The sequence below is a fragment of the Chiloscyllium punctatum genome, chromosome 8 (genome assembly GCF_047496795.1).
Source record: "Chiloscyllium punctatum isolate Juve2018m chromosome 8, sChiPun1.3, whole genome shotgun sequence".
NCBI classification, from domain to species: Eukaryota; Metazoa; Chordata; class Chondrichthyes; order Orectolobiformes; family Hemiscylliidae; genus Chiloscyllium; species Chiloscyllium punctatum.
This window is the reverse complement of record NC_092746.1, coordinates 23,039,976-23,054,508: the sequence shown is the minus strand read 5'-3', so window position 1 is coordinate 23,054,508 and position 14,533 is coordinate 23,039,976. Positions and strand designations below refer to the sequence as shown.

Genomic DNA, 14,533 nt, shown 5'->3' with positions numbered 1-14,533 from the left:
CACAGATCACTCTTTTATCTCCATAAAAAGTAAAAGATAGTTTAAATAATTACCAAGGCACTGGAGTAGGGTATGGGCCAGACCTGCATCATGTGAAACCACCAAGAGCACTAGACACCTGATGTGTTGGTTTTTAACTGCAATGGAGAGACAGCATGTTCAGCTTAAGTATCAGTTTGGGTATGTGCTCTTGTCAACTTTTGGCTCATTATCGCAACCCAGTTGAGCCATATCAGCATATTCGGGGAGCCTGACTTGAAGGTGAGGAGGTCAAATGATCGGTTGATGCAGTTCCCAAAGAACAGGGCTGTGTTTTACTTTGGTTCATAAAGCTAGTTTGAACTGCTCATCAAGGTGGTAAAAACAATGACTGCAGATGCTGGAAACCAGACTATAGATTGGAGTGGTGCTGGAAAAGCACAGCAGTTCAGGCAGCATCCGAGGAGCAGTAAAATCGACGTTTCGGGCAAAAGCCCTTCATCAGGCAGAGATGCTCATTAGTCTGAGAACCGACAGTAAATCTGAGGACCTGAGAGGAGGCAGAGCCTCGAAAGCTAGTGCTTCCAAATAAACCTGTTGGATTTATAATCTGGTGTGCTGTGATTTTTAACTCAATGGAAAACAAGGAACTGTTCCTTCAGTTTGCATGGAGCTCCCGCCAAACGCTGCTGAGGACCTAGTACAGAAATGTGAGCATGATAACAAGATGGTACGTTAAAAATAGCAAGTGTTGAGAAAGTCAGGGTCACGTTTGGGGACTGAGCCAATGTGTTCGGCAGTCCCCCTAGGCTGCCTTTGCACTCCTCCGAGGAGATTTCACTCGTGACCAGAGAATGTTGATTGGATTTAAACATGCATAAGTAAATTGCTGCTTCACACTGGAAGCTCTTGAACGGGAATAAGCAGGAGGTAAAAAGTGTACCAGCTCCTATGATTGCATGGAAAGGTGCTGGGGACAAGAGGTTGTGGATGATAGAGGAGACTTTGTGTTCTTTTACCTTGCGATCGACACATAATGCAATCAAATAATTCGATAACACACACAGGTAAGTTTGGCTATTAAGCAATGCTTTTAGTTTGATGCATTTGGTAATTAGTTTGGGTGCTGGCCAGAGGTATTTTTTTTTTAAAAATGTAGAATGGTCTTTTTGAGGCTGGTCGCTGCATGTTGTTTGAGGGTGAAGCCCCTCCCCGGTGAAAGGATGGAGGAAGCCTGAAGCCAGTTGAGGCGGGAGCTCCGCGGGGGATGCATGCCAGCGGCTGCGGCGAACTCTCCGCGCTCCGGGATAGACGCGGCCTCTGCCCCCGGCGGGTGGTCATCACGAGCTGCGCGCGTGGAGGAGAAGAACTGGGGCTTCATCGGCGCGCGGCCGAGCCGTTGCCAGGAGACGGGCTGCGCGAGCCCCCTCCCTCCTCTCGTGGCCCTGGTGGTGGGGCGGAAGAGCGTGTTGCAGCCGGTAAGGAGTGCGCTGCTGCCTGTTGCTCTGCAAACTCGTGCACCTTGCTGCCTCGCGGGCGGCGCGGCGCGAGCTGAAGCGTCCCCTCTGGCGCCCTTGCTGCTGCTGCTGCCTGACCTTTCCTTCCTGGCTCTGGGTGAGGGGGTGAATTGCTTTGCTTTGCTTTACCGATGTGTGTTGTGTGGACTGTGAAGCGCTCTGTGTCTGCAATAGGGACCGAGCCCCCCACCCCCCCCAAACTGCGCGGTTGAATGATCAGCTCTCGCACCCGCAGGATTGGGATTAGATAAAACTGTGCATTTGTCAGGGAAGTGACTCATGCAGCTCAAAATCATATATGTATTAGGCGCATCAATGATTTTAAACATGCAACGGTATATATATTTTTTAAAATAGTGCATTCACTGTATGCGTATCGCACGGTGCTTGGATGGCAGTTTTATCTCCTCCCCGAAATGATTTACCCTCGTGGAAAGCTTATTTTTTAAGACTGTCTTTCTTCATTGTCTACACTTGTATCAAATCTAGTTAATTGCTGCCGAAGCTCAAACCCGTGTTGGGGGTTGGTGTATGTGTTTTTTGTTGTTGTTGTCTCTTGACGGAACCAACACAGCACCGTTCGGAGTGAGTCCGGTGGAGCAGCTATTTGGATATTTGTCGGTTAAAAGTTGTATCGGTGGAATTGTTGAACACCGCAGTGAAAGTTTCCTGTTTCTTTTTGCTCTCTCTCTCTCTCTCCTTCCTTGCCCTCACTGTTCAAGGGCTATTGCGAATTTTAAATCCTTGAAGGTCTAGCAGTCCCGTTTCTGCAGCGAGTTGATCAGGTTGAATAACCGCCCCCAAACCTTTCGGACTTCAATCCACAGATTTGTAAATTGAATGTATAACTATCTCCAAAATGCCGTGATAAATCGAGGGCAAAGAGAGATGGTGCGGGAGATCTCTCACTAACTCCGATCGGGCTAGCTACCTCACCGCGATTGAAGTCAGTCAGACAGCACGGGAACAGACCCTTCGGTCCAACCAGTCCATGCCGAACATAACCCCAAACTAAACTAGCCCCGCCTGCCTCAAAGTCCCTCCAAACCTTTCCCAATCATGTATCTATCCAAATGGCTTTTAAAAGTTGTAGTTGTGTCCACCACTTCCTCGGGAAGTTCATTCCACATGCTAACCACCCTCTGTGTGTAAAAAAAATTGCATCATGTCTGTCTTAAATCTCTCGCCTCTAGTTATATACTGCACAGAAGCAGAGCCTTCAGTTCAGTTCACCCGTGCTAACCAGATATCCTAAATTGACCTAGTCTCTTTGCCAGTACTTGGCCCGTTTCCCTCTAAACCCTTCCTATTCACGTATCCATCCAGATGCTTTTTAAATGTTGTATTTGTACCAGCCTCCACCACTTCCTCTGACGGCTCATTCCACCCTCTGTGTGAAAGCGTTGCCCTTCAGGTCCTGGTCCCTCTTCTCTTTCTCCCACTCCTCTTTCCCCCCCCCCATTCTTGTGCCCTCTAGTTTGGGACTCGCCCATCCTTGAGAAAAGACCTTGGCTATACACAATGATTCTGATGGGAACTGACAAATCTCTGAACAGATTAAGTCAAACACCCCATTTATGGTTCATCTCATTCAGATCCTCTGGATGAGTTTAGCAGCACATATCAGTTGGGAGTTAAAATGAACACCGTAATCTTCAACTGGACATGAAGAGAATCCAGTGAAATCGATCAGAGTGGCATGTAGACATATGGGCTGACCTACTACCCTAACAGTAGTGGGCCATACATGGGCAGAAGTGAATATATATGTACTCAAAACAGTTATATTAAGTTTGTTTCATTTGTGAAGCCTCTATTATTGTGTATGCAAATATTATAACAACGTGGACATGAGATATGAGGTGCACAGTAGTTGAAGAATTCCAGTTATAGTACTTTTGCCTCGGACAAGCTTGTGTCCGATGCAGGGGAAAAAATAATCTTTCTCCGCATTTCAGCTAGAGTATTATAAAATGCACAATATTTCACTGACTTATCTTCTACACAGCTGCCCAATTAGTGAAAGTAAAGCAGTACAACTTCCTCACACCCACCTCCCTTATTATTTTCTGTTCCTCTCTGCCAATTTAGACACCCTTCTTCCTCTTTGGAAGGTAATTTTTTAGATTAGATTCTCTACAATGTGGAAACAGGCCCTTCAGCCAACCAAGTCCATAACGACACTCCGAAGAGTAACCCACCCATACCCATTTCCCTCTGACTAATCCACCTAATGCTATTGGCAATTTAGCGTGGTCAATTCACTTAACCTGCACATCTTTGGACTAGGAGGGAAACCGGAGCACCTGGAGGAAAGCTGTAGGTTATTAATTACAACTGAGACTAAATTATGTCCAGCCCTGTGAATGCACATGTATTTGCGGGTGGGATAAAGGGCAGCAGGCAGGAATCCTGACTGATTTTTCTCTTTCTCACTCAGGGTACTGAAGTCAATTGTCTATCAGAATCAGAAAATTCAGGGACTTTCCCAGCTTTTCTGACTCACCTACATCGTGGCATAAAACCTGGGCATTGGCAAGCTCCCTTTTCTGGAAGATCGTGACTTAAGCTTGGATGCGCAACTGTGAGTAGCAATCCTCAAACATATTACCCACATGATTACTTTCATGTATGTACTGAGACAGTGACAGTCAATTATTCTACAGTGGGGAGCTTTACAGTTTCACGTAATCCTCTCATTGCCAAAATCCTTTTTACAGTAAGAGTTCCTGAATAGCTAACCAGAGGAGGATTGATTTCCTTTTCTTAACTAAAGGACACTGGGTGAACTGCAGCTATCACAACATTGGGTCACATCAGCTCATGTGGCTTAACCTCTGCTGGATCCTTCCCAGTCAGTGATACTTAGTGCTGTAGCTGCTATCTCTAATACTGAAGAAAATTGCTTTTTATTATTTAATTCAATTATCTTTAACATTTAAAGCTTTACGTACCATATACATTTCTGTGACAATCATACCTAATTCCTAAATTCCCCATAAAATTCCACCTACTAGTCATTATTGATAACAATAATTTGCATTAATCAAGCACCTTTAATATAATAAAACATTCCCAAGGTTCTTTATAAGCATTATCATACAAAATTTGACACTGCGTTCCATGAGGAGGTATAAGACCACAAGACACAGGAACAGAAATTAGTCCATTCAGCCCATCGAGTCTGCTCCGCCATTCAATCATGGCTGATACGTTTCTCAACCCCATTGTCCCGCTTTCTACCCATCACCCTTGATTCCCTTGATACTCGAGGTAGACCACATGACCACTTTAGATTAGATTCCCTACAGTATGGAAACAGGCCCTTTGGCCCAACAAGTCCACACTGACCCTCTGAAGAATAACCCACCCAGACCCACACCCCTACCCTATATTTTACCTCTGACTAATACACCTAATGCAATGGGCAATTTTGCATGGCCTTGTTCAAAGCTATATGGCTGGAGTTTTGTGTGTTCCCATTGGGCATGGTTTTGGGGGTGGGGCTAGTTGTTGATAGGGACATGTAAAATATATAAGGTGGCTAGCCCACCAGGTTTCCACAAACAACATAATTTGCTGGATAGGCAGGCACCAAATTCACTGGCCCACCTGCCGTAATTAAATAAACAATTTACCGTCACTTAAGTATGTTGACAAACTGAACAGACTGGAGTGGGTGTGCTTATTTTAGTGTCCTGTATGAGAAGAACCGGGTAGAAAAGATTGGAGGGCATTCTCAAATGTGTCAGCCCACTTCCATGCTGCCTAACTAACAGAAAACTAGCCCCGCGATCCCCTCTCCATGGGCTCCAGTATCCCTCTCCAACCTAAGACCCAGAGACCTATCCTTCTAGGGCATACATGATCCTCTTCAGGCTTCTTCTTGTTTTCCCAGCAGTGCCTAACATGGAGGCCTGGTGCTGCTTGCAATGATGGATCTGTTGGGCAATTGGATTTACAGGTAGCTTCTGAAAGTGTGAATTTCTCTCAGAGGGGCGGAAATCTCACTGAAGAACCATTCAGTTCACCCACAGTGAAGTACAACTTTCCTGCTTGAGTCAGCTTCCATCTGTGAGCAGTCCACCCACTGTGAAAGGCAATCTATAGGCTATAGCTGTCAAAGAACTATAGAGAAGCGGAGGTATTTCAGAGCTTTGAGCATTGGAAGTGAAGGCACAGCCTACTTGTTTAATAAAGTATTCTTCAGGGCAACATGAGTAAGGCTGTGGGAAATCCAAAGTCTAGGAGTTACTGTTGTGAATGTAACATTGCATGAAAAATTGTAATAAAGAGTAGAAAATGGATCATTCAATAATTCTTATCATTCCCTTTCTTCATACTAGCTGGCACCTTTTTTGATATACATGTGTGTGACCATAAGAATTATCGAATATGGTAGCATTGCATTTGTTACTGGATTAATAGTATAAAGAAGAGAATAAATGATCTAGAGAACAAGCGTTTAAATCTCTCCATCTCAGTTCCAGATTAGAATTACGTTTCTTCAAAAAGAATTTGGAATCATCTTCATCTGTGCCACCTAATCTTCCCCCATCACACTTCCACACAGGCTTTGACTCAACTTTACATACCTTAGTTAGGAGACATGATTTGGAGATGCTGGTGTTGGACTGGGGTGTACAAAGTTAAAAATCACACAACACCAGGTTATAGTCCACCAGGTTATTGTCCAACAGGTTTAATTGGAAGCACACTAGCTTTCGGACCGACGCTCCATTCAGCCCTGATAAAGAGCGTTGCTCTGAAAGCTAGTGTGCTTCCAATTAAACCTGTTGGACTATAACCTGGTGTTGTGATTTTTAACTTAGTTAGGAGAGCTTATTGCGTTCATTTCTAGTCACCACATTACAGGAAGAATGTGGAGGTTTTGGAGAAGGTGCAGGTGAAGTTTACCAGGATGCTGTCTGGATTAGAGGGTGAGCTGTAAGGAGAGGTTAGAAAAACTCGGGTTGTTTTCACTGGAGTGTTGGAGGCTGAGGGGAGACTTGATATGGTTGACGGTCAAAATACTTTTCTCAGAATTGAAATGTCTATTACGAGGGGTGTGCATTTAAGGTGAGGGGGGAAAGTTCAAAGGAGATCTGAGGGGCATGTTTATGTACACAGTGGTAGGAGTCTGGAATGCGCAATCAGTAAGTGGTGAAGGCAGATATGAGAGGGATGTTTATGGGACTTTTTAGATAAGCACATGAAAATGCAAGAAATGGAGGGATATGGACCAAGGGCAGGCAGAAGGGATTAGTTTAATTTGCGTCATGTTCAGCACAACATGATGGGCTGAAGGGCCTGTTCCTGCACTGAACAGTTCTATGTTTTGCATCATTGTGGGAGATGCTTCATCTTTTGGGATGCTTATCCACAGCTACATTCAAGAGAATTTGTTTGGCTTTACTTAACATCTGTATAAGGGCTTTGTATAGTCAGCACCAGTCCTGATGCAATTGAGATACAGCTCAGTAGACCATATTTTGCTGGGTGGGTTCTTCTTAAAAATAACATAACTGGCATCAGTAAATTGACTGCTTTAAAACTCTAGCTGGTGTAGCTATATGCTTCCGGGAAGGCGGCCAACCATCCTTATCCAGTCTGGTCTTTGTGATTTCAATCTAAGACCGCACATTTGGCACTTAACAGCCCTCGAACTTAGCAAGCCATCCTGTAGTTGCATAAAATCACTGCAATTGTTTGAGAAAAAGGCTCAAGAAATTGCCTCATGGGAAATTGATCACAGAGAGTAAAGACCAGCCTTGCTAGAGACGCTTAATTTTCCACAATGAATTAAAAGGAACAGGATTATAGTGCTTGATTGTCACACACTTAGTTTGAAACAGTAACATAGTATTGTAGACTTCAGAGTTTATGCTTCTGTTCATTGCACAGACAGCATAGGAGGTCTCATCGCCATAATAACAATGGTTTATTGATTAAATACTGAGCAATTTGATAACTAAGCTTAAAATACATTAGGTTGCACTTAAAATAAAATAATTTTTAGAATAATATTTGTACTTGTATTGTATATGTGTAACAAAAATATAGACAACTAATCCATTGTTTCACAAAGCAAAACATTTCCTCATCAATTTGTTAGGTTTATCTGATTCATTGAGAATGATCAGGCATGGAGAAAGAAGATTTTGTATTTATGCACATTTTTCATGACCTTAGCGCATCCTAAAGTTCTTGACATCACCTGAAATAACTCTGAAATGTAGAATTGTAGGAAAGTGACAGGCAGTTGGATGCTACAATGCCCCACAAGCAACCAGGAGATAAATGTCCAGAATATTTATTGATGTTGGTTGAGGGATAAGTATTGACCAGGATATTGGAGCCAACTTCCCTATATTATTTGAAATGGAATTGAATCTTTTATGTACACCTAAGACAGATAAGCCTCAGGATAACATGTTATTTGTGCAACACCGTTGTGCACCATGGTATCGGCCTGTATCATGTACTGACATGTCTGAAGTGGGCTTGAAATTGTAACTTTCTGACTTGGAGATGGACCTGAACTATGGCTAACACAGATCCCTGGCTTAAAATTAGAGTTGCCCTTTCAGACAGATTTTTCTGAGGAATTTGAGTCAACCATGTTTGGAATCAGTTTTCCTCTTGCCTAGATTTAGTAACTTCACATTACTTGATTAAATATTATTCAGTGTTTTTTTTTCTGGCTAAAATTCCATGGAGTCCTTCACTGAAAGCTATAGGAGAGATAAGTAAGTGGAAGCACCAGTTATGAGAGCATCCAAAAGGTGGGAATTGTCACTTGGAGCACAGGCCAGTGAAACAATGTCCCGTTCATTTTTGTGGCAGGAAAGATCTGCTCAAATGGGCACTAATATATGGTTTATCTCTTGCCCATTGATTGCCAACATAAATACCCTTTTATTAGAGAGCGATTACAAGGTTACTGCCAAATTTGATCACCAAAGGAATAATTATGTAGCAAAGTAAAAGACATTGGGGGAAACACAGATGAGGGACAGAGACGAGAGATTTGAGGATCAAAGAAAGCAACACAGGCATACAGTGGAGGAGGTGGTACGAATAGGATTGAAGAACAAAGAGATATGCAGAGTGATACTGTGATATAGTCTGACTGTGATTTAGAAGATGTAAGATTTGCCTTGGTTCTGTAATAAAATAAACTAGGCTGATGTTTGTTAGCTGTACTGTTGAATTCTATTAATAACCTACCTCCAAATTAACTTTAAGCACTGCCATCTTAAGTTGGATGATGACATCATGTAGACTGGGAGAGGCTACTTGATGCTAAGGAAACCATTTTGTGCTGAAAAAAACAAGACTACGAAGTCAACAAAGACTATTCTCACTTACCAAATCTAACTTACTTTGACGTGATTTCAAATTAAATTTTCAGTTTAAGAACATTTTTAAGGATTTCTTCAGTTTATTAATTTCAGTAAGATATATTGTTTGTAGAGGAAAAAAAGCGTAGTTTGTACAAAATAGCCTCCAGCGCATCCTATTGGATCTTTTGTATTGGGAGGTAAGGTATGGTTACATGGAGAACATAGGAGACAATGACACACAAAGAAATGTCTGCAGGAGAAGGATAGCTGGAAATAGATATGAAATACTGGACAGAATCTGCAAAAAAGACATAATCGATGCTTGACTAATTTTGTACCTTTAACATGACAAATTAGAATTATTATAGGTTAATCTAAAATAATGTACAGATGTGAGTGCAGAGAAACATGGGATTTCTCAATCTCACTGTACATGTGCTAATCTTGCTAAAATAGGTAAGAATTGGAATCAATGTTGTGAGATTATAAAACGGGTATTATTGGTACTGGGATAATTAAATGATAATAAAAAGCAGATACAGGTCACTAGGGAGATAAAGATTGCGAGATGAAGAAAAGATTCTGGGAAATATTCTAAACTGTGGCAAAATAATTTTTAATGAGAAGGGGTGAGTGTGTGTGTGTGTGTTTGGTGGGTCATAGGGTGGGTGGCTTTCAAGTCTGGAAAGCCGCCAAGGTCACTGCAGTCACCCTGGTTCAAGGAAACTTGGAATATTGTGCATAGTTCTGGTCGCCCCATTACAGGAAGGATGTGGAAGCATTGGAAAAGGTGCAGAGGAGATTTACTAGGATGTTGCCTGGTCTGGAGGGAAGGCCGAGACTTGGGTCTGTTCTCCTTGGAAAGAAGGCGGCTAAGGGAGGATTTGATAGCGACATACAAGATGATCAGAGAATTAGATAAGTTGGACATTGAAAGTCTTTTTCTTAGGATGATGGCGTCAGCTTGTACAAGAGGGCATAGCTACATTTGACGGATGATAGATTTAAGACAGATGTCACAGGCAGGTTTTGTACTCTGAGTTGTAAGGCTGTGGAATGCCCTGCCTGCCAATGTAGGTAACTCAGCCACATTAGTGAGATTTAAACAATTCTGGGATAAGCACATGGATGATGATGGAATGGTGTAGGAGGATGGGCTTAGAATAGTTCACAGGTTGGCGCAACATCGAGGGCCGAAGGGCCTGTTCTGCGCTGTATTGTTCTATGTTCTATGTTCTAAGTGTTCAGCAGTGCAGGAAGAAAATAAATGATCTGCTACACTCCTCAAGGGTGAGTGCTACCATTTCTTCTGACATCTCCCATTTGCAAGGCCACCAGTCGCTCAAACTTTACCACTCGCCAAAGCTCATGGACTACAAATTTCACTAGCGCATAAATCATGTCCACTCAAATGTTCTTGCCCACTAACCCTCCCTGCCCTCTGCTCACTCAATGACGACGCAGTCTTTACTGCTCCTACATCACCACTCATGGCTCTCCCCTCCACCTCCAGCACTTCCAACACAGCTTTTGTCTCATTACAGGAAAAACCATTTCTGTCAACCTGTTTGAGAGGGTGTAGACCGATGGAGAGGGTGAAGTTCACAAGGCTCCTTCTCCAACATGAGGAGAAGGTGGTTGATGGGGCTGGAGAAGAGTGTAACCACTTTCAAGATGTCGAGAACTTAGGGGCAACCAACTCGGTGACTTTCAATGCACATGCCACCAGTGCTGACTCATTTTTAACATGTGCAAGCTTTTATCTGTCTTGAACAAGTAACTTCCTTTCTTCTCTTATGCAGACTCTAGTGGTACCCAGCAAACCTCTGCCAGCACTGAGACCCTCTGCTCCACCTCCATCTCTGAGGAGGAAGCTCTGAATCTTCAGTGTGCGCATTGGCAAGACTTCCACCTGCTCGGGGTGGGGGGTCTCTTTCTAGATTAGCCTCAGGAGCTCAATCTGGTGAACACATTACTGAAATGTCTCTGCAGTTAATCGAGGAAGAAGCACTTCAGGTCTCTGGTGCTCAAAAGACAGTCCCAGTTGAGCTCCAGACAGAAGACGGCCCCGAGGTCTTGGCCATTAATGACATTGTCAACGTGCACAGAGATGCTCAGGAGCAGCCTTTTTGGACATCTTGAGGATGAAATGTAATGGGCATACTTTGGTCATTTCTCACAAGCAATTGACTTTGCGACAGCAAATAGCATCAGAAGTCAGGGATCCTTGAACCCTAACTTTGTCAGTGCAGCCAAGGCATTGGATTTTAACATGGACAATACTGAGGCTAAAAACAAGATGCAGGGATTATGGTAGGGCCAGCCCTGGATAGATTTTCCACATTTATACTCGCCTTGTGAGTGAGAGGATAGATTCAGTGATGATTCCACAGTCCTTGGAGACCAGGATTCATTCATTCCATCTCTTGAAGGCACCATTTAAGGCTGGGAGGTGTACAAAGAGCAGCTGACATCTCCGTTTAAGCTCAATGGCCAGCTAAGGGAACCTGCACAACGTGCTGCCTCTCTCAGGTTAAATGCCCCAGGATTTCAGAGTAATTCAGTAATCTAAACGCAACCTGACGCAACCATGTGGAAGGCTAACTGATGATGGAAGGGTAAAAAGGAGGTGCCTATGGATTGCGCTCAACCTGCCTCTGATCATAAGGAATTGCACTATGTAACACTTGGATATCATACACTGACTGAAGCCTTAAAGGCCACCCAACCTCGTGTTGATGTTACTGCCCTGTCTCAGTGACTGCTGAATGGTGAGGAGGGCCTGTAAAGTGCAGAAACATTTAAGGTGGACTCAGCTGAAGACATCATGTGTACGGTCATATGGATAAGTAGACACTTATTCATGAACACAAACATTCGAGGAGGGCAGGTACAACCAGATGAACTGACCAGGGACTGCTTGCCATATAACCTACAGCAAACAACACAATGAAAGGAAGTCCAAATCCTGCTCATTCCACCTGGAGGTGGATTTTAATGACGTTCTCTCTGGCTTATCATGCTTGATGCATGTGCATACCTCTATCATGGTCTCTTGGATGTCCCTTTTGATCAGTGTCTTGATCCTTATTCTCATCTTCATCCTTAGGAGTTACTGTTGATCCCCATTTTGTCTGCACCTGGTATATCCCCCTCCCTATTGGCTCCAGTTGTGAAGAGTATAGCATGCCACAATGATGCTACACTGTAGGGGCCCCTCTGACACAGTCAGGGCATTGAAACCTCAATTAAAGGACGCCTTTGATGTATTTCACTCTGGCCCTGAAGCAAGTATGAGCAGCATTGTATCTTTGTTCTGTATTAGTCAGAGGGTTTCTTAAAGGTATATTTGGAGGGGGCAGCCTTTGTATCCTGTTAGTCATCCTTGTTTGGCCGAAGGGCCTTGGAAGGACACAGGAACTTTGGATTTTCTAAATGGCAGCTCCCAGAATATCTGATGCAGACCGCCAAAATTTTGCGTTGGTCACAGATAAGTCACACTCGAAAGGTGTGGAAGCGTTTTCTGTTTAGTGAAAGGAGCCTCAACATATGTGGTCTATAGTGCCCTGTGGCTGGGGGAAGTCTATCAATGTGGAGAATCTCACTGCCTGAAATGCCTGACTCTCCTCATCATGGGGTAAAGATCTAAACTGATGAATTCTTGAGAAACAAAAATTGTTGGAAAAGCTCAGCAACTCTGGCAGCATCTGTGGAGAGAAATCAGAGTTAGCATTTCAGGTCCAGTGACCCATCCTTCAGAACAGAATTGTGAATTCTGGAGAAGCCTGGATTCTGACGGTAATGACATTTTGGGTCCAGGGTTGGGAGATTTCACACAGGTCTCCAATTGCTGCTTCAAACGAGCTGCTGACAAAATTCAACACTGTTATAGCATTGATAATCACTGGGTTGGGCTGGTCACCCAGTCCTTCTGACCTGAGTCCTACTCCAAGAGATTACATAGTTCTGTGCTGATAGTGACCCAGGTCATCCTTAGCCTGTGCGTGCATTGTGGTTGTGAGAACTGTGTAGAAAATGACTGAGAAGGGCTTATGCCCGAAACATTGATTCTCCTTCTCCTTTGATGCTGCCTGACCTGCTGCACTTTCCCAGCAACACATTTTTAAGCTCTGATCCCCAGCATCTGCAGTCCTCACTTTCTCCTCCATGAGGTCAGTATAGGTAGGTTCTGATCATCCTCCTCCATCACTATGATGGCTCTTCACCTGTGGCTTCCCCTTAGAACATAGAACAATACAGCACGGAACTCTCCCTTTGGCCCTCGATGTTGTGCCGACCTATGAACTAATCTAAGCCCATCATCATCTATATGTTTATCCAAGGACTGTTTAAATGCCCCTAAAGTGGCTGGTTAACTACATTGGCAGGCAGGGCATTCCACGCCCTTGCCTCTGAAGACTGAGGCAGCTGCTGAAATTTGCTGTTCTTGCTGAGCTTGCAGACAACCTTGTGATTACTCTTTCCTCCAATGCAGTCTTTGCCAGTGCCCTGAGGCAACAAGGTTTGCACCAACTGCAATATCTGTGCCAGATTTGTGCGCATGTTGGACAAAGAACGTCATTCACTGATGGTATTCCTGACACTCCACATCAATTATAATGAAGTGTTCCGTTGTGCCCTGGCGTAGTGTGACAAGGAGGCCAATGTCCTGCCCCTGTAAGGAACACTGAGGTATGTAATCTTATTTAGATGTCTGTTACAGAAGCAAAGTGCTAATGCGTTAACCCAGTGTAATAGCACTTCCAACCCAAAAAAGTAATCCTTAAACATCACAGTCCATGTCCTTGCATACTTACAGTTTAGTGGGCAAATGTAGCAGCTTTGAAGTATTATTTCCCAGGTATGAAATACGTTTCGGAAAGGGCAAACCCAGATCGGACTTTTCAGTTAGGGTCTGAATAGATTTGCATACCTAACATGACAAGGAGGCTATTGGTGCAAACTGTGTAATGATTATGATCAGCTGAGGTAGTAATTTTAACTATCATCCTTGCAAAAAGAATGACCTGTCAAGAAATTGCAATTTGATGCCAGATGGGATGGCATTATAGAATCAATAGATATAGGATTAATGCAATTGCAGGATGTCACATTTAAAAGAATTACAATCCCACTACCGAAGAAGAAAACAGTAACTTATTTTACCCATTCTGCATGTGGTGGCTGCCATTTTCTCTAATAATCATGTGGTTTCTTTGGATTGAAAATGGCAACTTTTAAACTTTGTGTCCTCGTGAGTGATTTGCAGACTCTGTCTTAGATGCATTGTGGTCCCTTCATCCTTCATGTGTTTGAGTTGCTTTTCCTGAGTCTTCAATGACCTTTTGGCACATCCGTCCCACACCCCCACCCCATTCATGCCATCCCCTTTAGATAACTGCTAGTATCCCCAGTGTGCCCCCTAAGCCCATGGCTTTGCAATTTGCCATGCCCTTATTGGCCACATACTCACCCCATGCTAAAGCATGTTCAGGATAATCCTTCTTCTCAGTGATCTAATTCAATGAATACCAATCCCAGACTTGAGCTTCCCACTCCAGAACCCGGAACTCCAAGCATTGCCCCATGGTAAGCCCTCTGACCATTATTGCCCAGTTCTCTATCATTCAGTGTGGTTCACTCCCTCTATCTGTTTGGCAAGAAATCCCTGACTGCTATTGGGCCTGCCCC

At 43.6% G+C, this 14,533-nt stretch overlaps 1 protein-coding gene across 7 annotated transcripts in view; it reads left to right on the top strand.

The window, feature by feature from the left end:
* Positions 1-689: 689 nt before the first annotated feature.
* The window catches only part of LOC140480404 (leucine-rich repeat-containing protein 3B-like), a 65,881-nt gene continuing 52,037 nt past the window's right edge, over positions 690-14,533 (top strand). For 2 of the 7 annotated variants that reach the window (XM_072575224.1, XM_072575229.1), the window contains exons 1-2: positions 1,466-1,593; positions 3,937-4,080. The gene's annotated coding sequence lies outside the window, so the exon portion shown is untranslated. The other 5 variants (XM_072575228.1, XM_072575223.1, XM_072575227.1 and 2 more) reach the window with 5 other exon arrangements.